General features: G+C 44.4%; 1 long non-coding RNA gene across 2 annotated transcripts; it reads left to right on the plus strand.

Annotated features, from left to right (window-relative positions):
* Window positions 1-8,132: 8,132 nt before the first annotated feature.
* Window positions 8,133-15,792, plus strand: LOC137445573 (uncharacterized). Of its 2 annotated transcripts, none has more exons than XR_010988431.1 (3): window positions 8,133-8,200; window positions 13,474-13,587; window positions 15,690-15,792. It is a non-coding gene; the product is annotated as an uncharacterized lncRNA (long non-coding RNA). The 2 variants fall into 2 exon arrangements; XR_010988432.1 differs by lacking the exon at window positions 8,133-8,200 and adding an exon at window positions 11,894-11,951.
* Window positions 15,793-27,867: the final 12,075 nt, after the last annotated feature.

A 27,867-nucleotide genomic window follows, 5' to 3' on the forward strand; every position in this document is an offset into this window, starting at 1 on the left:
AAGCATGCCAAGGCAGACTTGTTGCATTCATCAGATGAAGATGTCCCTCAGTTGTTGGACAACAGGTTTGTTGTATGTCTGAGTCTGCTCAGAGCTAGCAGAGAATAAAGGCAGAGCAGGCAAGAGGCTCTCGCTGGAGCACTGGGAGTCTCAGGTGGAACCAGCAGCTGCCCCAAAATTGTTCCTGTGATTCTTCTTGGCAAGAAACTATATAATCAGAGCTCTTTTAAAATGTTCTAAATCCTTTTTTGCTTTGATCCTGTGTATAAAACTGTGTAGCTCTTGAAGAACCTGTACTGCTATAATGAGCCTTGAAATTTAAAGTCAAAATGAAATGCCAGATAAGGAAACTGTAACTCCTACCTTCTTAAAAGTGTCTGAATGAGAGCTGAAACAGCTGCTCATCTTGAGGAGCAGCCAGGTTACATGACAGTAATGGTCTTTTCCAAACAGATTCTGACACTGGTGTTTTGCATGCAGTGTACTCGGATCCCTTCCCTGACCTGAGTGCAGGAGAAGGGGAATGAAATGGTTTAAGATCCTTAGTTGCTTCCTGCTGTCTTAAAGAGCCTTTCTAGGCCCAAGAGACCACTGGAATAGACAACTAAGGTGCATATCTTGGGCTGGGAAATATGCTGCAGCTCTGGGTGATTTATTTGTACAGGCAGAGGAGCTGCTTCTGTACTCCTTCGGTAAAGCATCTAATAAACACTGTCATTTTAAGCGCTGCATATCAAAATTGCCTGAGTATGAGATGGGCACCAAAACATCAAAACTGGATAAATACATGTGACTCTGTAAATGCTTGAAGCATAATCAGCTGTAGTATTTTAACAAACTCTTTACATAGTATGTAGAAACAGCAGCTTGTTTACACACCAAGCTCAGCATTAAGAGCCGTGCTCTAATTTGTTATTTGAAAACACGCCACTGCCTGCCTCGATTTCATAATCTGTTGACTCAAATCACAGACTGCCAAGTGTGTTGCAATATTCCCCATGTTTGTGTGTCAGATTATATTTTTTAGGGAGCACAGCTTCTATTCATTCTTAGCTCCGCTGATGATGTTCTCAGGTTGCTGCCATATGCTGCGTGTCACAGGTGAGTATTTTGCTGTCTCGTAATTTGACAGCACTGTATCCCATTTAATAATGCTGTCATCTCAGCGTTGCCATTAGCACTGAGTTGCAATAGTGGGCATTTAAGCACCAGATTAGGCAATCAAGTAGTTGTTGAAATAAAAAAATAGCAAGGGCAGGCACTTAAAGAAGCCAGCAATACATTAAAAAACATCACTCAGTCAACAAAGGCATAAAGACTGATTTAGTGACTAATCAAACTTTGCTGAAGGTTTGTGTCTACCTAGCAAAAAATGCAGTTTTATCCATCTCTCTCACTCTTTTCTTTTTCATGCGCTTTATGCATAATTCACACATGCTAACAAAACCCCATTGAAAAGGGTATATAGACAATATACTTAACGAGGAGCTTTAATGGTTTGAAGATTTAAAACAGGGGAAGATTTGCAAAACCCATCTTCAGGATGGATGCAAACATATTATTGTGCATAAATTGCACATTAATTGGTTCTCTAATGTAGTTTATGCAAAACAGAGGTAGTGTGTAGGTCTGTAGAATGTTAATATTGATCAGCTCTTTTGAAACATCATTCCTGTCCTGCTGAAGGTAAGCGCCCTCCTTAGATTCACAGAGTGAAAATAAGTGGGTGCTTATATAAGCACTATGAAAACCACAGCCTTTTAAACTCTAAAGCCAAATAAATGCATACTGCTAAATGATAGCATTATTTACTTTTACCATTTTCCTGTTAGAATATCAACAAACCATCAAAACAGTGACATTTAAATCCCCTTAACAATGGGGATTATTGATGATGCCTGAGATTACACACTTTATTGGATTAGGGCTACAATTCCAAATATGAACCTGATTTGAACAATAATTGCAAGTTCTTTCTAACTGGAAAGGCAGTCTTTGTTTCTCTATTAGTTACCTCCCAACATCTTTTTCTTTAGCTTAGAAGGGACCTTAGAGGTCATCTACTTCAACCTCCCTGCTCTGGGCAAGGATACTGCTCAACTAGACTCAGCTGCTCAAGGCCAAATCCAACCTGGCCTTGAGCTCCCCCAGGGAGGGGGTGTCCCCAACCTCCCTGAGCAGCCTATTTCAGAGTCCTGCCACACTCATACTGAAGTTCTTCCTAAGATCCAGTCTAAGTCTACTCTATTGCTAGACACCAGTATGAAAAGTCCCTCTCCATCTTTCCTGTAAGATCCTGTTCAGGTATTGGAAGACAGCTCTAAGGTCAGCCTTCTCTAGGTTGAACCCCAGATCCCTCAGCCTATCCTCATAGCAGAGGTGTTCAAGCCCTTGGATCACCTTTGTGGCCCCTCTCTGGACTCTCTCCAACAGCTCTGTGTCCTCCTTATGCTGGGGACACCAGAGCTGGAGGCAGTATTCGAGGCAGGGTCTCAGAAGAGCAGAGTGAAAGGGAAGGCAGTGCTCATCTTGTTTCTTTTCATGCTGGGATTTTTAATCAGTCTCGAGGGTTTAACTGATGTGAGTGAACATTTTCCTCATGGTAACAGATCTTCTGTCAACATGTTCAAGTTATTAACTTTGCTTTACCTTTGCTTGGAAAGACTTCTCTGCACATTGCTCACAGGCTGCTGGGTGATATCCAGCCTCTTTATTCAAGGCAACATTATGCTGATCAGAAAACTTGCAATTCTGGGCAAAAACTTGCATGTGATCTTTAATTGACTACAGCAAAGGTCTTCCCTGAAACTTCAAGTAAAATCTGAACATTAGTTGACTCTTCAGGTTTTCAGGTCACACTTGGCATCTACTTTGAAGATCCTAAGTTCCCCAACACAATTTGGAAAGGGAGAAGGGCAGAAACAGGAAGAAGACAGCAGAGACTGGTGTTGGGCATCACTGCAGCATCCTCTCTTCTGGGGAGATTTGGTAGGCAAGCAATAAGGTTATTAACCACAGAACTCAGTCTGGAGCCAACTGACATTTCATGTGGGTCAGAGCTGGAGCTGGCAGCACACTGGGACAATATATTTGCAATTAGCAAATATTTTAATGTGCACTGGCATGTCCTTCAAACATCTGCTCTCTCTGCCTTTCCTGTTTACTTTTCTGTGAAGAAGGTTTGTTCTTCTGAGAAGGTTTTTCTGAGCAGAATTCTCTATTGGCAAGGTGATGGAATAGCAGCTTCTGTCTGTGTTCAAACCTCAAGGGCATGGCTACTGACAAACACTGCACCTCCCAAGCCAGCTCTCCTCTGGAACAGCCCCATCTCTGTGGCAGCTGAGTGGAACAGAGGACATGACTTCTTGTGAGGAGGATGTGATCTCTCCAGAATCTCTCTGCTGTACCACATTGGTACACTATTTTTTGAAGCATTCAGTGAAGGACAATGAAGCTGGTGAAGAGTCTTGAGATTGTCTTCTGAGAAGCAACTTAGGGAGCTGGGGTTGTTTAGTTTGAAGAAAAGAAGGCTGAGGTGACACTTTATCTCTCTCTACAACTACCTCAAAAGATGTCACAGAGAAGTAGGTGTCGGTCTCTTCTCACAGGTCACAACTGATAGAACAAGGGGAAATGGCATCAAGGTACACTAGGAGAGGTTTAGGTGAGACACTAGGAAAAACTTCTATACCAAAAGGGTTATCAAAGACTGTCACAGGCTGCCCAGAGAGGTGATTGAATTGCTATCCCTAGGTATATTTAAGAGCTGTCTAGGTGTGGTGCTCAAGGATATGGTTTAGTCGTGGCCCTGGTACGGTTAGACAATGGTTGGACTTGATGATCTTAGAGGTCTATTCCAGCCATGGTGATTCTGTCATTCTGTGTGAAGCAAAACTGGTTTTGTGAATCAGATGCACTTCTGCATAGTTCACAGAGAATAAATCTGTGTAATATAGCAGCCTGACTTGTATCTAACTGAAAATTATCAACTTGCAATCTTGAATGAAATAACATCCCACTTCCTGTAAACTGACTGAGAAAGAGTAAAAAATAAAGAAGCTTTTGTTTTCTGAGCTTTAGTCTCACATGGCAAGGATTAGCCTCAAGAAAGTGTCAGTGGCTTGTCTCCATGAGTTACCTTTCCTGGATGCAGCTCCCACTGGGGCTTCAAGATCCCAGCAAAAGCAGTAGGGCTTTTCCTTGGGAAGTAGCAGCTCTGCAGTATTTTTCATTGTCCATTTTTATAGTGACTCTTTGGGGTGTTTCTGATGTGGTTGTGCAGAGTGAAACAGTCCAAGCTTACACCTTTTGTGGTTTCACTGGGTTTTTTTCTGGCTATGAATCTTTCTTTCCAGTTAATTTTTCTGTTTGGCTTGTTAAGCTGCTGCTGCTTCTCCTGTACCAGGACAGGCTGCACACTTTATTGATTTAACTGCCTGGTTTTCTCTTTCAGTGACATCCTTCATTTGAATGTGTATCTGTTTTGCTGAATCAGCTGTGTATTGAAATGCTGGAGGGTTCAACTGCTCTTCTCTTTGAGCCTCACATTTGGTTTAATCCTCTTGTGCTTTTTTGCTTGTTCAGCTGGCTACTACTTCAGCCAAGTAATTTTGAGGGGTGGAGGGGCTGCACTGCCAATTTAGATTCTGACTGGGAAACATATTCTATAAAATGAGTTCCAGCCATTCATGGCTGCAACTGTATATTGTTGGAATTGAATGCATTTAAAAGAAAAAAAAAAAATAAGTAAAATAAGAAAGCCCCCACTGATTTAGTTTGCAACATTTAAACCCCAGGGTCAGGAATACTGGGACATCTCCCAACCTGAAAGGCAAATAGGAGTAATTGGGTGCAGAATCTGAAGCCTGGTGTGTGCGTGTCAGTCTAGAGAGGTTTAAGAAGATCTGCTCATTCACCCTCTGGAATCACGGAATGGTGGGGATTTGGGAGAGATCTCTGAGGGCAGAAAGGCTGCAGAGAGAGAGAGAGAGATGCAATTTGGCTGCCCCAATGCTGGAAGTGTTTCCAGAAGCAGCTTTGCCTATTGTGAGCACCCCGTGGAGATTAGAGCAGCCTAAACTGTTGCAATCAGCCTCCACAGACCTTTGCTCCTTCGAGCTGAGCTGTAACCAGCATCTGGCCCCACTGTGACCTTGGTCTACTGAAATGACATTGGAATGAAGGACTTTTTAATTTTCTTTCTCTCTTTTCCCCTTTATCCCCACACTTTTTCAGTGTGTTTAATGCTGCTGTGGATTAGAGAGTCTCTGGTGTAAAGGAGACGGGGCTCAAATGGCCTCAGCGCTATCAATTCCTCTGGCAGCAGTTCTGTAGGTGACGCCTTGGAGCTCGGAGCTAAGCTCAGCCTTGGAGCTGAGCAACTCTGCCATCATCAGGCTTGGCGCAGCAGCGCAGAGCACGGAGGGGCACGGCAGGCTCTGCTAGGCTCTGCCAGACTCTGCCAGGCTGGGGAGAGCTGCTGAGAGGCTGCAGCACTTCCTCACTACAGGCACCGTGCTGCAGAGATGCTGTAAGGATTTGTAGCTATCACAGAAAGTTTCCCTGTGAGAAATTTCCTATCGAGCGCTGGATTTTTTTTTCTTAGATCAAAACTAAGGGGGGAAAAAAATCTGAAGGGAAATGCTACCACTACAGTTCATGAGCTGACATTTTATCTGAAACCAAGAGAGACAAAGAAATGGATTAGAGCAAACCCACTGCAGGAAGTCTTGGCAAATACTTTTAAATATTTACAGGAGACTTCTGCAGATCACCTACTGCTGGTGTCTATGCTTCTCCTAGGGCAGGAGTTACAACACAGGTTGGATGATCAAGGTCAGTGAAGAGAGAATCACACAGAATAGCAGGGGTTGGAAGGGACCTCTGGAGATCATCTGTTCCAGCCCCTTTGCTACAGTGGGTTCACCTAGAGAAGGTTGTACAGGACTGCATCCAGGTGCATACTATTTCATTCCTGGGGTCAAGCCAGACAGCTAGTGAAAAAAGTAAAACTGAACCAGAACTGTACATAAAGCTTGAACTGAACCCCAAGAGATGCTTTAGAGCTTCAAGAATTCTTTCCTCTCAGGATAGAGGTGCCCTTACTTTCAGAGTCCTGTTTGCAGTCACCCTCCACTCCAAAAAGTGTCTTGAAGAGGCAAAGCTGACCTGCCCAGAAGCTTCCCCAGGACATTGTGGTGACCAAGAAATGTACCTGTAGCAGTATAGAGATTCACAGTCACAGGACATAGAGTCCTGAAGGGTCTACACAGTTGTAAACACTTATGTAATGAAAGATCAGCTAACCAACAGGAAAAGTCATATTTTTCGTGTGGTTAATAGGTTCTTTCACAGCTAATTTCTGTCGTGAAAGCAGTGCTCCAGTGGACTGGGCACTTAGTAGCTGCAACACCTTGCTGCCTTTCCAGTGTGCCCTACATTACCTGTGCATGCTCTGGTTCATAGGAGTTACAGGTGGCAAAGACTTGAGCCACAGGACTTGGGGACTGCTGCCATGTCCAGGCAGCACAACAAGGGCTGTCTTCCATGTGTTGTTGTGTGTCTTAGCCCTTCGCTGAGCTGGTGCTGGCATGCAGTGATGTTCAACTCCTACCATTACAGAGTCCAGATGCCCAGACAGCCAAGGTGGTAAGGGCAGAACCTCATGAGGCTGAGGCAGACAAATTATCTGTCCCACACACTGCCCATAGGCTGCAGTGGGGTTGTGCCCCTTGACTGAGCTGTGGCACAGAAGACAGCACAGCTGAGGTCTGACTCCCCTCTAGTGAAGTGGGATGGCATGAGAAGAGGTATGGGACTGTGGAGTAGAGGAGAATCTCCCACAGCTGTGCTTCCTAGGCCTTCAGCCTGCTGCTGCTTCAAGCAGTGTGTGAGGAGCTTTAGGGGGATCTTGTTTGTTGTTTGACTCAGACCTCGAGGGCAGCACTGAAGCCCTCTGTCATAAAGCTGGTCACTTATCAAGCAGTGGAACTCACCTCTGAAGCAGGCTGGATAAAAACTCTTGGGTTTTTGCTATGCATTGCCTCCCCTGTGCCCTCTCCTGGAAATGCCACACTTGAGGTCTGACTGTTCAACAATACTAGAATAAAAACGTAAGAATAAATGTCACCAGGAATGTCCCTGACCCATGTGGAATAAAAGTAAGGCTTTTGTAGGCTGTTTAGGATTAGAGAGAAGGATTTATGAGTTAGCCTGTTCATAACAAACTCAAATACAAGAAGATGGGGAAAATAAACAATGACTCCCCTAAACAATCACCTTACACTGGAGACCTGGCAGCTGCATGAGCTGAGTCCTCCCACTCCCCAAGTGTTCCTGATCTCCAGCAGCCCACAGCTATGGATGCTGAAGGTATGGCTGATGCTTCTTGCAGTGCTTTACACATGGGTGATGGCAATGCTTGGCTTCTAGGCAAGTAGGAGTGTAAGACAGGGATACATAGTTCAGGACAGGCTTTTCATCCCTGGTTAGGCAGCAGGATATTATTTTGAAGATGATTTTTGTTCTTATGCAGGAATAAATGTCACAATGTCATGAGGGTTCTTCACCCATATCTTTGTTATAGAACTATTAAATTGGTCCAATACAGATGAAATGGACCAATTTCTCCACTCTCATTAGCATCCATCTAGCCTGAAAAGACCTCTACACCTCCATATTTCACTGTTGGTCTCCTGGCTATCATTAGCCAAGATTTGCTGCTCATTGCTTGTGTCCAAAATCTGGAAACCTTAAGCAGCCCAAGGTCTGATTTTTGCTCTGTCTATGGACTTCTATCAAGGTTCATGGCAGCTAGTGAAGTGAAGCAAGCCTGTTTTCAGAATATCATATCTGTTAAATAGGGGTTAGCACCTCTGTTCCAGGATTTTCTGTCAGGAAAAGGCTGAGATCTGCTCCTTTAGAAAAACAATTCCTTACTGACTCAGAGTGAGACAGTAAGTTCAGCTAACAAAATTCAAAGGGCCAAGCCTGCAACCCGACTGGTATACACAATTTCTTTTCCTCTACAAGATTAAGTACACAAAATTTACAAAACCTGGCAAGTGGTCCTTACTTCACCTCTAAACCCCTCCTTCAGATATCTGCAGCCCATTGGAGCCCACCTGAGAACCAAAAGAACTCAGAGGAGACATTTGGTGGTAGACCATTGCTACAACTGCCCAGGAACACGGAGAAAGAGGTGAGTGTCTAAACAACTTACATGGTGCAAATGCATCATCCCAGAGATAGCAAGAATCAACTGGAAAGTGTCCAGAATGGAAGTAAGTTTATTTCCTACTGATATTAATCCTTCCTGAAGTACAGATGATAATTAATACTAATCCACAAAGAAATTATTAGAATATTATCTGTTATATCTCCAGGATGAAAAGGTCTCAGTTGTGGCACTGAATGCTAGCAGTATTGTGTTTGATTTACCTAAAGTGGTCATCAAGTTTTACACCGAAGGCCAGGAATAAATCTTGAGCTCGTAAGCTGTGAGAAAGAGAAGTAGAAACACTTTAATTTATGGCCCTGTCACTGTTAATTCATTTGGCATTCCCTGTGATAGCATTGCTGTTAATGAATGTATGCGGTAATAATGTGGATGTCGTATTTATTTATGCTCTAATCTCTTTCAGTGGTGCAGCAGGTAAAGCCAGTTAGAAGCTTGGCCAGTTTACATTTTCATAAAATTCAAGAGGGAAAGGAAATCATATTTTATTTCAAAGAAGTGCTTAACAAACATCTGGAGGCCATCCAGAGGGACCTGGACAGGCTGGAGAGGTGGGCACAAGCCAACCTCATGAAGTTCAATAAGAGCAAGTGCAGGGTCCTGCATCTGGGTCGAGGCAATCCCAGGCACAAATACAGGCTGGGCAGTGACTGGCTGGAAAGTAGCCCTGAGGAGAGAGACTTGGGGGTGCTGGTGGACAAAAAGCTCAACATGAGCTCTCAATGTGCACTTGCAGCCCGCAAAGCCAATCTTATCCTGGGCTGCATCAGGAGAAGTGTGGCTAGCAGGTCAAGGGAGGTGATCCTCCCCCTCTACTCAGCCCTGGTGAGACCCCACCTGGAGTACTGCGTCCAGTTCTGGAGCCCCTATTACAAGAGGGATGTGGAGGTGCTGGAACATGTCCAGAGAAGGGCCACAAGGATGATCAGAGGGCTGGAGCACCTCTCCTATGAGGACAGACTGAAGGAGTTGGGGCTGTTCAGTCTGCAGAAGAGAAGGCTCTGAGGTGACCTAATTGTGGCCTTCCAGTATCTGAAGGGGGCCTACAGGAAGGCTGGGGGAGGACTTCTCAGGATCTCAGGTAGTGACAGGACTAGGGGGAATGGAATGAAGCTGGAGGTGGGGAGATTCAGGCTAGATGTGAGGAGGAGGTTCTTCACCATGAGAGTGGTGAAACCCTGGAATGTGTTGTCCAGGGAGGTGGTCGAGGCCCCGTCACTGGGGGTGTTTAAGCCCAGGCTGGATGAGGCTCTGTCCAGCCTGATCTAGTGTGGGGTGTCCCTGCCCATGGCAGGGGGGTTGGAACTAGATGATCCTTGTGGTCCCTTCCAACCCTGAATGAAACTATGAAACTATATATCACATTTAGCTCCTCCAAATGGGGACCTATCCTATTGCAGCAGAATTAGTATTGAACACAAAATGACAGCTGTCCAGAACTGACTGAAACCAAGGGAAAGTCTCCTCATGTCTTTCAGAGGCAACAGGTCAGCCTCCATTCACAATATGTAGATCAGCTGGTGTTTGCTAAATACAGCTAATAAATACATTGAAAATAACAATGTCTGTATATCTTGTGTATGAACAAGAGTTGAGTCATGCATAGGAAAAAAATCCTAGAATGGTTTGGGCTGGAAGGAACCTTAACGATCATCTAGTTCCAACACCTCTGCTCTTGGATATCATTTCAAATGCTGAATAAACAAGAAAAGGAACTGACAAAGGAGCCATAATCTTTGCCCAGTGGAGAAATTAGTGCCTGCATGAAGCCTGAGCTTATAAAAAAACCTCCTCAATTTAAGTTAACCCTGATTTTGGGGCAGTCAGGTGGTACAGATACATCCTGCTGACTCTTTGCATTAAGGTGATTTTCCACACATTTTAAAATTCAACACAAAGACTTTGTAATCCTTCCATACATATTTTTAGCCTCTACAAAAGTGTCTCAAACCCTGGAGTTTTTTTTCAGTTAAAGTCAGCAGGAGCCTTGCCACTGGTTTCAAAGACTTCATGACCAGGAGTTTGTAATCTAGTCATAAGTGATTTTGTAATAAAAGAATGGATATAGAGCAAATATCTTCCTTGTTCTGGCTTGGAGCAGGGTGCCCTGGACCCCTAGGCTCATGAGATCACGTAGCACAACATTACCAGGCAGCTGTTGCTAGTTTGTGCATGGCATCCTAAATGGATGCCTGGGAGATGCTTATGCACCATCATGATTGTTATTGCTTTGTTATTATGCAATAATGCATTATTCCTTTTATGTTTAAAGAGTCAGTGTGGATCAGACAGCTCTGTTGATAAGAATTTTCATATCTTTTGATGATGAAAATCCTGCTCCATTAATGGTGTGAGTTCAGCTCAACAGAACTGAGCAGGAGGGAAATGAATGACTATAAATACACTTTAGAAACCACTGGTATGACCTAAACCACCTTGCCTATAAATCATGATCTTGCAGTTTCAAAACCTGACACAGTATTCCATCCATGGGCTAGTGCAAGCATCTGTCCCTGTCCTTTCCAAGGCTCCCTGGTCCCCATGGAGGCCAAGTCTGCCTGTGGACAGGAGGATGGACAATCATCCACTCTACAGCTCTCTCAGGTCTCTTTTCCACAGCTGCCTGTTATTTTTGTAATCACGTCATTACAGCCTCAGTGAACTTGTTAGACTCGGAAAGCACAGCAGTGGAAAAAGGGGAGCCTGGCAGGGTTTGGACTTCTGTGAGAGCTGGTGCTGCTGGGGGCTGAGCTACCCTCCTGCACCTTCGAAAGTGGGCCTGGGTTTAAACCTCCATGTTTTTGAGTGGAGAAAGAGGGACAGAAAGCCTACATTGTTTTTCCCAGACCTTTTCAGTATTTTCTTCTGAAAAGATCACTAGTTTACCACTCAGTAATGTGTTCCATAGATTAACTTTATGCTCTGATTAGGAAAGCTTAAATATTTCCTTGAACCCTTTTATAATTTGCTGCCAATTAATTAAGATGGAAAAGTGTCTAAATGCCTCAAAGGTGGATATATTATGAAGTAATTTACTCTTTTATACTTTCCCAGTTTATGTTTGTTACTTGGTGTCATACCAAATCTAATACATTCCTTTTGGGATGCTCCAAATGCCTTTGGAGCCGTTAGCAAGTGTTAAATATACAAATAGAACCTGTAATGTTTACAGCATACTTATTTAGAAGCTTATGAAACACCAGGCTTGTATTGAGTGCAGATGTGACTTGTTGTGAAGGAGTCTTCTGGCTTCCTTTGTTACTGCATGAAGAATTCATTTTGGCATCTACCTCTAGGGCTGGTTCCTTTTAAGCCGTGATTGCATTAATAATATCGTCTCATGGTGTAACTGATTGAATCCTTTTCACATTAAGGAAGAATTAGAGCCCAATCTAATTTGCTATTGATCCATAACCAGCAAAGCCATGGAGTAAAGGACTTTCTCTCGAATTTTTGTTTAGGCCTATTAATTTTTATGTTTCTTATTCCTAAATGAGGAAACACTTCATATAAATGTCATTTTAGCACCAAAGATTGCACCTGTTCCCAGCAAATGGTATTACTTAACAGAAAAGCTGGTTTCATTTTGTAAAAGCAAAAGCATTTTGAGGCCAAAATTGTGATTTTATTATTAATTTTGTCAGGAGGAAAAAAAATAAAACAAAACCCAGAAGAAAGTTTTCTAGCTGAAGAAGAGAAGAACAGATTGATTTGTGTAAGGGTATATATTGTTTAGGGTTTGGGGTGGCTTTTTTGCATGGTTCAGCTTGCTGGCTCCTTAGATCTATTTGCTTTAGGACTAGTGAGATATCAAACATGTTTGGGTTCTAAAAGGTTGCAATTGGTGATGTTCTTTGAAGTGCTGTAAAAAAGCGAGCTTAGCGTCAGCATCATAACTAAGGCCTGCTTACCACAGCTGGGAAAAACACAAACAAGCGTGGCACAGAGTCACCTATGTGTTATCTAACAAGAGGATAATTTCTCCCAGGGGATTTTCTCAGGGAAACCTACTGCTGCTGACAGTCAGAGAGCAGCACCAACAGACAGCAGCCAGCACGGAACAGGAATTTGATGTACATCACTGACTTGATGGCTATTGAAGGCACCAGGGAATTTGATCGTGTCTTACATTGACAGCCACTAAAACATCGTCCAGGTCATCACCACACCGCAGCAGGTTCTCCTGAGGATTAGCAGGGGCTGCTTCCTCACTAAATAACCAGTCCAGGCTATAGGAGAAGTCCTCATTAGCAAAACAGACTGGGGGATGAGGTGACAGAAAGCAGCCCTGCAGAAGAGGGCTTGGGAGTTCTTGTGAATGAGAAGATGGACATGAGCCCACAGTGTGAGCTTGCAACCTGGAGAGCCAATGACATCTAGACCTGCTCACTGAGGTTGATTTTGAAGGCTTTAGTGTCCAGGCAGGGAAGGGTAGCTTCATAGAAGAGCTGTGAGGCTGGACTGCCAGGATAGATGGCAAATGGCTGCAGCATGGACAGACTGGAACCCACACCCACGATGGGGCAATGCTGAGCATGCATTTCAGTGAGGAGAGAAACATGACCAGCAGGCTGAGAGAGGTGATTCTGAACTCATAAAGAACAGTGTCCATCTCTGGTGCCCTCAGCACAAAACGGACATGGATCTGATGGAGTAGGTCCAGAGGAGCGCCATGAAAACACTCAGAGGGCTGGAACACCTCTGCTACAGGGGCCAGCTGAGGGAGCTGGGGTGGTTCAGTCTGGAGAGGAGAAAACTCCAGGGAGACCTAGCAGCAGCCTTCCAGTACCTGCACAGGGCCTAAGAGAAGGCTGGAAAGGGACTGTTGGCAAAGGCCTGTAATGATAGGATGAGGTACAATGGTTTGAAATTAGAGAATAGTACAGTTAGGTTGGATGTTAGGAGGAAGTTCTTTACCATGAAGGTGGTGGAACACTGGAACAGGCTGCCCAGGGAGGTAGTTGAAGCTCCATGCCTGGTGATATTCAAGGTCAGGCTTGAAAGGGCTCTTGGCAACCTGATCTAGTGGAAGATGTCCCTGCTTACTGCAGGGGAGTTGGACTAGATGACCTCTGGAGGTCTCTTCCAATCCAAACCATTCTATGGAATGTGGGTGCAATCTCCCTCCCATGAGAAATTAGCCATGCACACTTTCCTATCCACACCATACAAAGAATTAGCCTTCCATGTAGGCATTCCACAATTTATTCACTTGTCCCTTGTTTTCCTGATATCAGGAGCTTCTCTGCTGGATGAAGCATAAAGCTCACAGAGGGCAGCAGCACAGTTTGGATGACAGACCCATTTCTTCAGCTCTGCAGTCAACCACCCTGCTGAGGCTTCTGGTGTAGGTGGGTGTTGTGTTTGCCTCTATAGCAAATCTCTTTCTGGTCCCTAATGCTTAAATGTTCATTTAAACCTGAAGCTTGAGACAATTCTTTGCATTTCTTCTGTCTGGTGATTTTAGTTTTCCTTTTTTTGTGATATATATGCTCAGTCCTTTCTGAAGCTTGTTAAATTTCTGGGCTCAGTGACTCCTAGAGCCTAATTATGCCACAAGAAAAAGATTTGTTTGGTCACCTGTGATTTTTTTGTCATTTCACTCATATTTTATGTTGCATAATGAGTCACCTAAAACAAAGACTGTGGTCATATCCTGCTTAGATGGAAGATACCTCTGCAACTGATAATCTTCAGCAGATGCTGATCTTGCTGAGCTGTCTTTGAGGACCTGCCAGCACTGAGAAGGGAAATGAGATGGCTGGATCATATTTAGAAGCAAGGAGTCCCTTGGAGCAGAGCCCCAGATTGATCCTGAGGCAGGAAGAGCCTCAAAGGGCAACACCTTGCCCTGCTCAGTGAGAAGCAAGCTCCTTACCCAAGGAGAGACCCTCAAAGTGAGCAGAAAGTGGCACATGTAGGGGTGTCTCTGACAACCTCCCATACTTGAATCCATGCAGCTTCCCACAAGACTGCTCAGAAACAAGAAGAGTCACCTATGAATGCTAAGCTTAAAAAAAGCAGCAGCACCGATGGGTATTTTTGGCATGAACTGAAGAATCCTTTTGTTCCAGCTACAGCCCACATGCTGATTCAGCTCAGCAGCTCTCCTTTTCTGTTCTTTTCCTCTCCCAGGATTTTCTTATACACCCATTCTAGGTTGCTGTTTTCTTCCAGCCTGCTTCAGTTATGTTTTGTAATGATGGCTCATAAAAATATTGGCACGTTCTCTCAACTGGTGGCAATAGTCTGGAGGAGCATGCTATCAGTCAGGATATGACTGTGCTCTTTTTTTTTTTTTCCCCATGTTTTTGCTATATTTATTTGATCTCATCTACAATAAAGCCTTTTGATACTGCTGAAGTGATAGAAAGGCATCATGTGGTAAATGGTAATCAGGCTTTTCGATACAAAATGGTTTGAATAAATTTGCTTTGTAGAGTCTATCCAGAGCTAAATTCTGCTATAATTTACTACTGAGTCACTGCCCAGACTGCTCAGCATGAGCAGGTGAGGTTTTCCTGGGACAGGGAATTACTAGAGAGCCCACAAAGATTGTCAGGGGACTGGAACACCTCTCTTATGAGGAGAGGCTGAGACACCTGGGGCTCATTAGCCTGGGAAAAGAGAAGATGGAGAGGAGATTTTATTAATGCTTATAAATATTTAAAGGATGGACATCATGAGGATGGGGCTGGGCTCTTTGCAGTGGTGGCCAGTGATAGGACTGCTTTTGGCAGGGGATTTGGACTCAGTGGTCTCTGGAGGTCCCTTCCAACCTCTAACATTCTGTGATTCTGTGATAAGGGGCAATGGGTACAAAGTAGAACCCAGGAGGTTTCGCTTGACCTTACACTAATGGTGCTGAAGCATTGGACCAAGCTGCCCAGAGAGGTTGTGGAGACTTTAAGACCCACCTGGATGTATTCCTGTGCAACCTGATGCAGGTAAATCTATGTTAGCAGGGGTGTTGAACTGAATGATCTCCAGAGGTCCCTTCCAACCCCTACCATTCTATGATTCTGTGACTGTGTCAGCCCACACACTGCACCTGTGTGTGACTTGCTGACCTGGGCTTCAGACAAGAGGCAATTTTAAGAAGCCATTGATCCTGCCTGAACTGTTGTGGGGGTTTTTCCCTCCTTAACACTACTGATACCTGAAAACACAGATTTTTCATACTGAATATACCAGTATTTCAGACAAGGCCAGAATCACAGCTAGGTGCATACTAATGCCTGTAATACCTTGAGCAGCTATTTATAGCTAAGGAAATGGAAAAAAAAAAATCCAGATTTTTGAAAAAGGTAAAGGAAAAGCTAAAGACAATATTCTGAACATGCTGTACAAAAGATGGGGAAATAGTTAAGAAGAGCCAGATCTTGACTAGCATTTAAATACTCTCTCAAATGCTCACTATTTCCCTGCAACGCAATCATGTTTTCATTCTCAGGAGCAATTTGTTTGAATAATGCACAGGAAGGAATTGCATCTGCACTGGCTGAGCTCTCTGGAAGAACCAAAGGGGGGAAAAAGCATCTAATTAACAAGTGATGAAACACTGAAATGCTGAGGTAAGCTATTTTCCCAGCAAAGGCTGCTCACTGTCTAGCAGAGTGGATGTTTCCCCCATAGAGATGTCCAACAGCATTCCCAAAAGTTAAGGCTGGTTTATATAGTTTGTCCAGGCTGCATTTCCAGTGACATGCAACATGCCAGAAATTAATCTCTTTTAGTATTGATTTACCTCACCTGGGCTGAAGCCATGAGAGAGATGTTTTCCTTCAAGGCAGGTGGTATCAAAGGAGCCCCAGAGACATTCACTGCATTTCGAGCCCCAGGTGATACCAAGGTAACATGTTCATTTGATTTCAGCATGCAAACCCGAAATGATCTTAGACAAAACTTCAGGGAAAACAGCCTGCACTTTTTATTTTCCTCCAATTTTTTTGGCCCTGAGCCTGACAAATTATTTCTAAGCTACCCAAAATGGAACTTTTTTTTCCCCTCTACCTTCAGGTCTATGAATTATTATTTTTTTTCTGGTGTGTGGGGTTATTTTTGTTTAGGTAAAAACAAGTCTGTACCACCACCATAAATACAGTGGTGATGGGCTTATGTCTGGCGTTGTTAGATGTCATACAGAACATTTTATGTGATGAATAATGAGCTCTGCTCTGTGTCTTGCAAGGTTTGTGTCCATATGCTCTCAAGGCAAAGCCTTTCCACCAAATCCTTCTCTCACCCTTCCACTCAAAACTCTCTAATTCGTACTGACATCTCATTGCCAGTGGCCATGCAACTGCACTTGTGTAAGGAGGTAAGTGCTGGGTAATTTCATAATCATCACCTCCAAAAACCTTAGGGGATGCCAGCAGAAAGTTGAAAGAAAGAGGAATTAAATGCTAAAACCTCAAATGAAAAGTCAGTGAGTGAGTTTGCAAGCTTGACTGGGAGGGTTTCAGTAAATGTGAATAGCAAGTAGTGGTGGAGGTACTGGAGATCTTCCACTGGCCAGCTCGTGAGCTCAGCTGCAGCTGCCTGAAAACCTGACATCTTAAAGTGCATTTGCCAGAGACTTTCCACCAGAACCCTTTGGTGGTGTTCATGTGGCCTCACTTTGGCCACATACCTGAGCTGGCCAGGCTGCAGGCTAGTGTCCATAAGAGAGAGCCACTGAGGAGAGGTAAAGAACCAGAAATACTGCTCCTGAATTTGAAGACACAACTCCTGATGGGACTCGTCTTTTCAAATTAAGTACACCAGAACTTGAAGGATATTTGCCCATGAAGTAGATGAACCCCTAGGAAGTCAAAGCTGAGTGTTACTTGGTAGCTTTGTTTTAATCCTCTGTTGTTAGAGGTTTTGTTATTTGGGTTTTATTCTGGAGAAAGTGTGGTGTGTTGTTTGGGCTTTTTCCTACAAGGACCTGGCATTCGGAAGATTGCAGTTGTATTTCTTATCTGATGTCCTTGCCCAGCACTACTGTGCCATTGTCTGAAATGTATAATCACATCTCAAGGAAAAAAAAAACCACCTTATTGCTAGATTCTGTTGAACCTGTGTAAATATATTAAAGTATTAGAAATTTCCTTGGCAGGCTGGTGATTGGTTTTTTCCCCTTTAAGAGCAGGAGAAAGGATAAAGTGAACATTGGGCTGACTATTTTCTCCTTCTATTGTTTATAATAGTGGCTGACCTTTCTTTGGAACGGGAGCTCTAAAAATGGCATTCATTGCTGGTGACAGGATGGTGTTTGAGATGCAGGCTCCAACCCAATCAGTTACTCAGATGTAGGAGTAAGCTATTTCTATTGAGCAGTAAGACAGATTCAATGCAGAGTGGCATTAAAGGGGGAGAGTAATGCAGAAGCATCACCGTTGTTTCTTGAATGTAATTTTAAGTAAATGACCTTATACTGCTCACATGCTTGGAAATAAATCTCTGTTCTGCTTGGGTAGTGTTTCCAGAGTGCTTGTTATTTGCAAGCAAATAGGAACGAGACACATCCTGAATTTTCAGTTCTTTATTCTATTTTCTGTCAAGCTAGCAAGTCTTTAAAAAAACAAGTCCAAAGAACCAATAAGGACTTTTTCAGGAAGGAGATACTATAAATATTCTGCCATGAAGCAGTGGTGGGTGTGTCAGTGGTGGAGAAGGCAATGGCAGGGGGGCATGGTCAGCCTTCCCTGGTTCTTTTAGGTTCTTCTGCATCACAGCTGCGATTTGCACACCTTATTTCCACTTCTCTGCTCTCTCACTCTCCTTTTCACTGCTCTTGCATCTCCTTTCTTCCACTGCAATTTCCTTTCAAATGACCCCAAACTGTATTTTCCCCATTAGTCCCTGCCCTGCTACACCCGTACCCAAATCTGGTGTTTCCAACACCGTCCCCTAGATAACCTCAGTCTTATATAGCATCACTGATAAGAACAGCTCAGTGTAGTGCCCTTGCAAGGTCAAGCAGCCCAAGAAGTCTCAAGTGCTCTTCTCAATTTTCTGTGCACTTTGGCCATTTCTCACCTAGCTTCCCCTAAACCACTGGTGAAGTCCAGAAATCCTTCACAGCCCTGTCTGGACCTCTCATCACCCTTCACACTCATCTTTCATGTTGGGTCATTCATTCTGTTGCACACAACAGTTTCCATGTCCTGTCCAGGCCAGAAGCTAGGCTAGCCCATGGCCCCATCAGCTGCCTAGCACCCAGCATGTGCTTTTTCCGGAACACTTTGGAGGGACAGAGACTCTGCTAAAATGGGGTACACAAGAAGTTGGGCTGAACAGACGTGTTCAGGTGGTGGACAGTTTCACCCATGCAGGTGATGCCTCCAGCTGTGACCTTCATCCTTGAGGTAGAAAGAGATGATGAGAAATCCTGATGTGGTGGGACCCAAGCTAGCAGAAAGAGGAACTTCTGTAAATTGTGCAAATCAGTGCAAATCAGGTGCAAATCAGTGTCTGTTAAATTTACATGGAGGTAATTTAGGTTTTTTTCCATGTGTGACAGTTCTTACCCATACAGACAGGGAGGGAGGGTGAATTGAAAGACCAGACTATGGGGACACCACAGCTCACTTTTGGGGAGAGGCAAGAGCATCAAAGGGCAACAAAGTTGGTGAGGGGTTTGGAACACAAGCCTTATGAAGAGAGGCTGAGGGAGCTGGGATTGATTAGCCTGGAGAAGAGGAGGCTCAGGGGAGACCTTATTGCTCTCTGCAACTAGCTGAAGGGAGGTTGTAGATGGGCAGGGGCTGGTCTCTTCTCCCAGGCAACCAGCACCAGAACAAGGGGACACAGTCTCAAGCTGCACCAGGGGAGGTTCAGACTGGATGTTAGGAAGAAGTTCTACGCAGAGAGAGTGATTGCCCATTGGAATGGGCCGCCTGCGGAGGTGGTGGAGTCGCCATCATTGGAGGTGTCTTGGAGGAGACTTGATAGGGTGCTTGGTTGCATGGTTTAGTTGATTAGGTGGTGTTGGATGATGGGTTGGACATGATGATCTTGAAGGTCTCCTTCAACCTGGTCTATTCTATTCTATTCTATTCTATTCTATTCTATTCTATTCTATTCTATTCTATTCTATTCTATTCTATTCTATTCTATTCTATTCGCTCCTGTCCAGTGCCTGCCTCTGGCAATGTGCTGCTGTGGCCCTTCTTGTGCTCACCTCTCCTGCCTGATTTCACATCAGGGGCTGGGAAGTGGCCTGGCTTTGATGAACCAGCTGGGCTCAGAGCTCCTGGAGCTGAGGAGCTGTCGCAGGCTGACAGCAAACTGTGCAACCTTCAAAGCCAAGTGATGGGCCAGCCATTACAGCATTCTTTTAAATTCTGAACTTGGACATTCAGTGATAAGAGCAACACAGACCCTGGCAGATACTCAGAGGGGCACCTCAGCATATGCTCAATGTTAAGCACATCGACAATCATACTTCCCCCCAGGAAAGCTCATTCAGAAGAGCTGTGCAGGGCAAGGGTTTAGAGGTCCATTAGACAGCACTAGTGCTAGACAGGGCCATCAAAAATCCTCTGAATAAAGTCTCCTCGGCATTTAGGTTTTTAGGTAAGGCTATAAGAAAAAAAAGTCATCCCTGGAAAGATGATGTATACATAGAAAAGCAAGGCAGAGACAATATTTGGCTGAATTTGGGGACTCCAGAATTTCTTTCCTATTATGCATTTTTCAAAGTGAATTATTTCAATTCTGCAAAATCTGAAGCATAAAATAGCTTAAAATTTATCTAAACATTAAGATTATTATTTAAAGGAGTGAAATATTGTGAAAGAGGACTGAAATACCCCATTGAGGTTGAAGGAAAACATCAGGTATGTGTGAAGCAGTTTTACAAGCATGTATGGTGCACTGGAAAAACCAAAATCCATTACCTGCACCATTTCAGAGAAGATAATATCAAGTCAACATTGCATCTGCCAATTTGTGGGTTTCTACTTGTCTTCTACTATTTAAATGATACAGTCAATGAATAGGGTAAAAGTACCTTACAGAGAACAGAAGAGCACACCCACATGCCTTTCCTGCTGGTGGCTTTGACATACCTATTTCAACAGGTTTTTAGCCCTCTTTGAGGAACCTCATCTCTGCCACCCTGGCCCTTTGTGGGCTGCAGAAGCTGGGCTAGTCATAGAATCATAGAATTGTTTGGAATTGGTTGGAAGGGACCTTTAAAAGTCATCAAGTCCAACCCCTCTGCAGTAAGCAGGGACATCCTCCACTAGATCAGGTTGCCAAGAGCCCTGTCAAGTCTGACCTTGAATATCTCCAGGGATGGGGCTTCAAGTACCTCCCTGGGCAACCTGTTCCAGTGTTTCACCACCTTCATGGTAAAGAACTTCCTCCTAACATCCAACCTAACTGTACTCTTCTCTGATTTCAAACCATTGTCCCTCATCCTATCACTACAGGCCTTTGCCAACAGTCCCTTTCTAGCTTTCTCTTAGGCCCTGTTCAGGTACTGGAAGGCTGCTGTTATGTCTCCCTGAAGTCTTCTCCTCTCCAGACTGAACCATGCCAGCTCCCTCAGCTTGCCCCTGTAGCAGAGGTGTTCCAACCCTCTGATTATTTTCATGGCCCTCCTTTGGACCTACTCCATCAAGTTCATGTCTTTTTTGTGGTGAGAGCACCAGAGCTGGACACTGTTTTGGCAGAGGTGGGTGTTGGAGCACTGGCAGGAGCTGTAGTGATGTGGCACAGGACAGAGCCTCTGTTCCCTTCCACATCACCACCCATTATATTTATGAAGAATGTAGAGCTGGTGCTTTTTGTAGAAGCTGAGGGACACTGTCAAAACTTTGGGGGGAAAATGCTACATAATGAGAAGAGCCTGGGTTGAGGAGTGCTTGCAGCAGCAGGCAGATGAGAACAGCAGTGGGGGCATCCTGGTTTCGCCTGCTCTTCATCCCTCTGCCTGTAACAAGGTTTTCACATAAAGCTAGTGAGATGGACTCTTGTATTGCTTAAAGGCTTTTCTGCCTTTAGGTTTGAGAAATGTGGTAGCTGTGCTTCCTCAGATCTACTTCTTCCAGAAGAACTGTTTCACCAAGCCCAAGTAGCTACTCTGGATGATATTGCTGCATACCCACAATGAACAGAGTTTGGGGACATGCATATCTAATCTCCTGGAAAAGTTCTTGTGTGTGTGGTTAGCCACCTGTTTTGCGATGAATTGAACTCTAAAAACTTCTCTTTCATGAGAAAGAAATCATTACATTGCCTTTATGACTACATATTGCTAGTCTGTCATCCTCCATTCACAAGACACTTACAAAGCTATTTCTTCTGTAATGCTGTATTGCTATTCTTCACCTCTACACAAAGCAGGGTGCTGAGGGGAGGCACACCTGAAAGGGACCTTTGGCAACATCTGTCACTCTTGAGTGATATTCCTGCTACTCAGCACAAAGCCTTAATGCATTTGCAATCCATCAAGGTCTACCCAGCATTCCCCTGTATGTTTGAACTCTCCTATATTGTGTTTGTGTCAATTAAATTCAGAAAATTGTCTCCAAAAGACATCAAGGTTTTGACACAAAGTTGCAAAAGCAGTCACTAAGCAAGACAGAGCCAAGAGCTGATATTTCATTGCTTTCAGTGTACCACAGCCTCTTGGTTGGTTGTATTCAAGAAAGAAAACACCAATTTTCCTTAGAACTTTTCCAAAGGTGATGTGCAGTTCTCCAACCAGGATATGGAATTCTTAATAATAAGAACTGATTAGCATTGTGTTTTTTAGCCAAATAGTGCCCACATGGCTCTCTGGACCACCATGAAGGGAGACCTCAAAGATCATCAAGTCCAACCTTCACAACTAACCCATGGCACCAAGTGCCACATCCAATCCACTCTTGAACACCTCCAGGGACAGTGAACCCACCACCTCCCTGGGCAGCACATTCCAATGGCTAACAACTCTCTTTGTGAAGAACTTTCTCCTCACCTCCAGCCTAAACTTCCCCTGGTGCAGCTTGAGACTGTGTCCTCTTGTTCTGGTGCTGGTTGCCTGCGAGAAGAGACCAACCCCCACCTGTCTACAACCTCCTTTCAGGTAGTTGTAGACAGCAATAGGGTCTCCCCTGAACCTTCTCCAGGCTAAACAACCCTAGCTCCCTCATCAGCTTCTCCCATTTCCAGTTTGAGAGAGGGCTTTCCAATCAAGGAGTTGATTCTATGCTCAACTCGGTGTCTGCTGGACAGGAACATTTGTGTCATTTCACATTTGCAGAATTTTATACAGATCCTGAGTTTCTAAGTGTTTCTTAAAGCATTTCAAACTTTATAATGATGGGGTTTTATTTCCCCAATAAGCAAGGCAGAAACTCTGGCAATATAGCATTTGCAATTTTGTCCTGCTAGGAACTTTTGTTTTGCTGGCTGGCAGGTATCAGTACTGCCTAACATGATACATTCAAAGAGATTAACTGTTTCCAGTTATATTTATCTTTGTAATTCAGCTTGAAATAAACATCTGTGACTGATTCCTGTGATGGTAGTGCAATAAAATAACCTTCTTTGGGGAATTTCCCCTTCCTTCCCACGTCAGCTTGTGCACCAGTTTGCATTGGGGAAAGGGAGGAAGCTGCGCTGTCAGAAAGCTGGACTGAGTTAGTCCTGCAAATTGACTTTGAATTTCACACTCAGACCCTCAGATTTTCAAAGTTTGCTTCAAATTGTCTTTCTCACTTTCAGACTTCTGTAGGGGTTTTAGAGGTATTTATCAATATCCAGTATGAGTTTGTAGATCACTACTGACAGGCAAATAAATAACATGAAATTATCATAAATAACAGATGAAACACACTTGCAAATGAAATTAGAATACTTTGAAAAGGCAACTCGTGCACTAAAAATCTGAATATTTCATGCAGAAACTTCCATTTCAATCCTTTTCACTTTGGGGGACTTTTTACCTTGCAAATTCTATAGTAAAAAAGAAAAAAACATAGAATTGAAATAACTGCCAGTAGAAAATGCTTTCAGTAAAAATATAGCTAATCTGCATTCGCAGTTTACAAGATCAGATTTCTCTTCCTGTGTTTGCCTTTAAAGCCATTTTGCTCCTCTGTGAAGTACTTCACAGTATCACAGTATCACTAAGGTTGGAAGAGACCTCAAGGATCATCAAGGCCAACCTGTCACCACAGACCTCATGACTAGACCATGGCACCAAGTGCCACGTCCAATCTCCCCTTGAACACCTCCAGGGACAGGGACTCCGCCATCTCCCCGGGCAGCACATTCCAATGACGAATGACTCTCTTGGTGAAGAACTTTCTCCTCACCTCGAGCCTAAACTTCCCCTGGCACAGCTTGAGACTGTGTCCCCTTGTTCTGGTGCTGGTTGCCTGGGAGAAGACCAACCCCTTCCTGGCTACAACCGCCTTTCAGGTAGTTGTAGAGGGCAATGAGGTCACCCCTGAGCCAATGGTATGTAAAGAAAATCATCCCTGTAAAATCCCTGAACAATCAGATACCCTCAAAGCACCCAAATGCAAAGAGGCTGCTGACCAATGAATATGAACTGTCTTGTCTCTTGCCCTCACAGGTTCAAGAGCTTCCACACAAGGAAGAATGGTTCCTGTACATGTTAAAATGAAAATGGATTCCTCTGTATGTTTCTCAAGGTTTCTAAATCGAGAAAGACCATTTCTTCCCTCCAAAGCACCAAGATGGGTAAGCCTGGTATGAGGCTGGACTGCAGAGGTGGGGGGGGTCCTCTCTCTTCCCCCCATCCCAATCTTGTCATATCTTGGATGAATAACAGTGCTGCCTGAGGGTGGCTCAAATAATCAGCTGTAATAGTTCCTCCATTATCAGGAAGACTATCTCAGTGGGAGAAAAAGAAAATGGACAGCCAAAGAGGGAGGCTTTGAAGCTTGGAATGCTTTTGCAGCATGTGTTCTCCATGGCTGGCAGCCAGGCAGGAGGGGAGCTAGCACAAAAAGTGCCCATTAAGGAATCAAAAGAGTGTAGGGGCTCCTCACTGCTTTGAACCTGTCTTCAAAGACACCCTGTGAGGCCCCTCTTCTGCAAGGCAAAGCCTCCACAGAGCATCACCTGGCATGCACAGGCATTGCTGGGGATGTGGGACAAGGCAGAACTTAAAGTGGTGAGGGGTAGGCTGCTTCCAGCTGTCCATGTGCAGGTCCCTTGCAGTCCCCAGACCACTTACAACAACAGTGCTGGCTCTATTTTTTTTGGCTATAAAGGCAGGCAGATCCATACAGCCCATGAATTTGGTCACAAGACCAGGGAACTGCACAGAAGAAGGTCTGGAAGGAGATTATTGGAGCTGCTTTTGCTCCAAGGTTGGTGTTCTTCACTTCAGCCTTCAAGCACATGATACATTCATGGTTATGGTTGCTAAGTGCAACCAGACCACCAGCTTTTCCTCCAGTTGTTGACATGGTCTTGCTGCAGAAGTGGCTTCCAGAAGCCATTTCAACTTCCTTACAGCTCCTGCCCACAGCCCAAACGAGTTCGGGTGACAGAGGTGTGACTTGTCATGCAGGACAGCATGGCCAGCACGGCTTGATCCTGTCACAGCAAACATGTCTCTCCATGCTGAAGGAAACTGGACAGAAACCACCTCTTGAGGTGAGCAGAGAGACATTTTCCAGACTAACTCTGTTCTACTGGCAGAGGTGTCTGTAGCTTCCAAAAGGCTGAGATGGTGCTGTGATGGACACTCAGCCATCCAGCAAAGCTTTCAGATTGTTGACCTTTTTCTTACCTCTGATCTGAACCACACTGAGCAGAAGGCAAAAATTTCCATGTACCCCCCTTGTCAGCCACTGAGTTCAAACTGCTAGAAAGTAGGAATGGAATGGAATGGAATGGAATGGAATGGAATGGAATGGAATGGAATGGAATGGAATGGAATGGAATGGAATGGAATGGAATGGAATGGAATGGAATGGAATGGAATGGACCAAACCAAGTTGGAAAAGACCTTCAAGATCATGAAGTTCAACCTATCACCCAACACCATCTAATCAACTAAACCATGGCACCAAGCTACCTGACCTGAAGCATCTGGGGTCAGCAGGAGCTGGGGGATGGTTCCTTTGTGCCATCCATCCATGGATCAGTCCAACAATTGTGATATCAGGATGCCCTGTGTCTGCCTGGGAACATGCTGATCCTAGATGCATACACCTCTTGATAAATTTTTTTCCTGAGGGAGCCTGGATGGCCATTGCATCTGGACTGCTGGAAGCAGGCTGGCAGCATCGCCTTGTTCTCAAATCTCTGTGAGAAATGACAAAGCACAGCCTAAATATATTCCCTTAACTTCCTGTCAAGCCATTTTCAGGGTCTTTGAAATATTAAATTTTTACTGGTACTACCTTAATGCAATGAAGTTTTCAAGGAAAAAGGTCACAGTACTCTGGGTTTAATACCACCAGGTATTTCCACGGTGTTCGAGGCAGTGGCAGCACAAGTTGCAGGAGCCCTCCAATATCATGCTAATAGGCTTGTGGATGTGAATGTGCTTCATTCACCTCAGTCACCCAGGAAAATGCTGCCTTTCAATGTCACAAAACAGTCTTCAGTAAGATAAAAGATCTCAGGGTATTATGGACAAAATTCTCACACTGGAAAAAAAAAATGTTAATGGCTTCTGCAAGAACCATCCATCAGCCAGCCACACCGCAGTGCGGGACAGGGGCACACAGGGACAACGTGTGGTACTTCACCACTGCTCGGCTTTTAATATGAACATCAGTGGAAATTATCTTAGGAGAGTCCTAAAGCTTAAAGTCTAAAGTCTTAACTGTTTGCCTTGGAGTGACTATTAAAGTTGAGTCAGCCAACAGTGCTCACATTTGGCACATGTCTGTTGGTGCATCGTGAGCGACCGGGACCCTGCACTGGTCCACAGTAGCATCCTCGTGCTCTGCACTCTCCAGGTGCCATGAGCTGGCAGGGTGAGGGTATGGTTCCACATCCTGACTGGCCATGCCAGGGAGCCAGCCTGGCACAGTCAGAGGAGATGTATGTGTCCAGCAGGGAGTCTTCTGCACTCTGCCTGAGCAGGTATTTTTTGACTCCCTGGGTTTCCAGAGCAGAACTGTGTTTAGACACCTGCCTGCAGGCTTTTTACTGGAAACTTACCTTTGTACTAACCTGGACACCAGTCATTGCGTACACCAGGCAGGGAACTGAAATTACCCTCCTTACCCTATGTGTCCAGCTGGAAAACGTCAACCATCAGTGCTGTTTAAAGCTGGAATATCTAGTACCTTTGTTGACTAGCTGGGACATGTGAAGGTTAAAAACTGACTGCAGAAAGTGCTCCTTTGTATTCAGCATACATACATATGTACACAGACACAGTGCTCAGTGGTAAGGAGCTCCAAGACAATAAGGCTAAATTTAAGGTGTGCATGGTTTATTGCTACTCTGGTTTAGGCTTTATTATAGCTTTCTCTGTACTTCTTTTTCTCCAGCTGGCTCTGTCTCCTTATAGTCCACACAGAGATTTGACCTGAGCTGGCACCAATGAAAGCCTGTGAGAGCAGACATTAGTCTTTTAGAGTTAATAAATACTCTCATCTTCTGCAGGCTGTTGCAAAGGGACTAATGATTCATGTCGTGTGAATAAAACATGCCACTGCTGTCCATCTCAGATCATTGTCCTCATACAAAATGCTCTCATGTATTGTAGAGGACTGCAGAGTTATATCAGGCTCAGCACTGATGTCAATACTTGCGCCACAATTATAAAGCCTATCAAATATTAAAATGCAATTAGAGCTATTACAATTTTCTAGAAGTTTAAGAACAGCTTTCCACTTCCAATCAATTAGGCTGCTTTTGAAACATGAAGAATTGCTTGAGCATGGGAAACTTTACTGACAAATATGGGAGTTGGCAAATATTTTCTCACTCATAGAGATCATGTCTTTAACTATATTTAAAAAACAAACAAACAACAACAACAAAACAACAACCTAGAGGTTTCATAAGAGACCTGGAGGTACTGATTGACAGCCATCTGAACATGAGCCAGCAGCGTGCCCAGGTGACCAAGAAGGCCAATGGCATCCTGGCCTGCATCAGAAATAGTGTGGCCAGCAAGAGCAGGGAAGTCATTGTGCCCCTGTACTCAGCACTGGTTAGGCCACACCTTGAGCCCTGTGTCCAGTTCTGGGCTCCTCAATTTAAGAAGGACATTGAGAGACTTGAATGTGTCCAGAGAAGGGCAACAAGGCTGGGGAGAGGTCTGGAGCACAAGCCCTATGAGGAGAGGCTGAGGGAGCTGGGATTGTTTAGCCTGGAGAAGAGGAGGCTCAGGGGAGACCTTATTGCTCTCTACAGTTTCCTGAAAGAAGGTTGTAGACAGGTTGGGGTTGGTCTCTTTTTGCAGGCAACCAGCACCAGAACAAGAGGACACAGTGTCAAGCTGTGCCAGGGGAAGTTTAGGGTTGAGGTGAGGAGGAAGTTCTTCACAGAAAGACTTTTTGGCCATTGGAATGTGCTGCCCAAGGAGGTGGTGCAGTCACCGTCCCTGGAGGTGTTCAAAAAAGGATTGGATGTGGCACTTGAAGCCATGGTTTAGTTGTCAGGAGGTGTTAGGTATTAGGTAATAGGTTGGACTTGATGATCTCTGA

This window comes from Melanerpes formicivorus, unplaced genomic scaffold (assembly GCF_026170545.1).
Source record: "Melanerpes formicivorus ecotype bairdi unplaced genomic scaffold, bMelFor1.0.p_v2 SCAF_14, whole genome shotgun sequence".
NCBI lineage: Eukaryota > Metazoa > Chordata > Aves > Piciformes > Picidae > Melanerpes > Melanerpes formicivorus.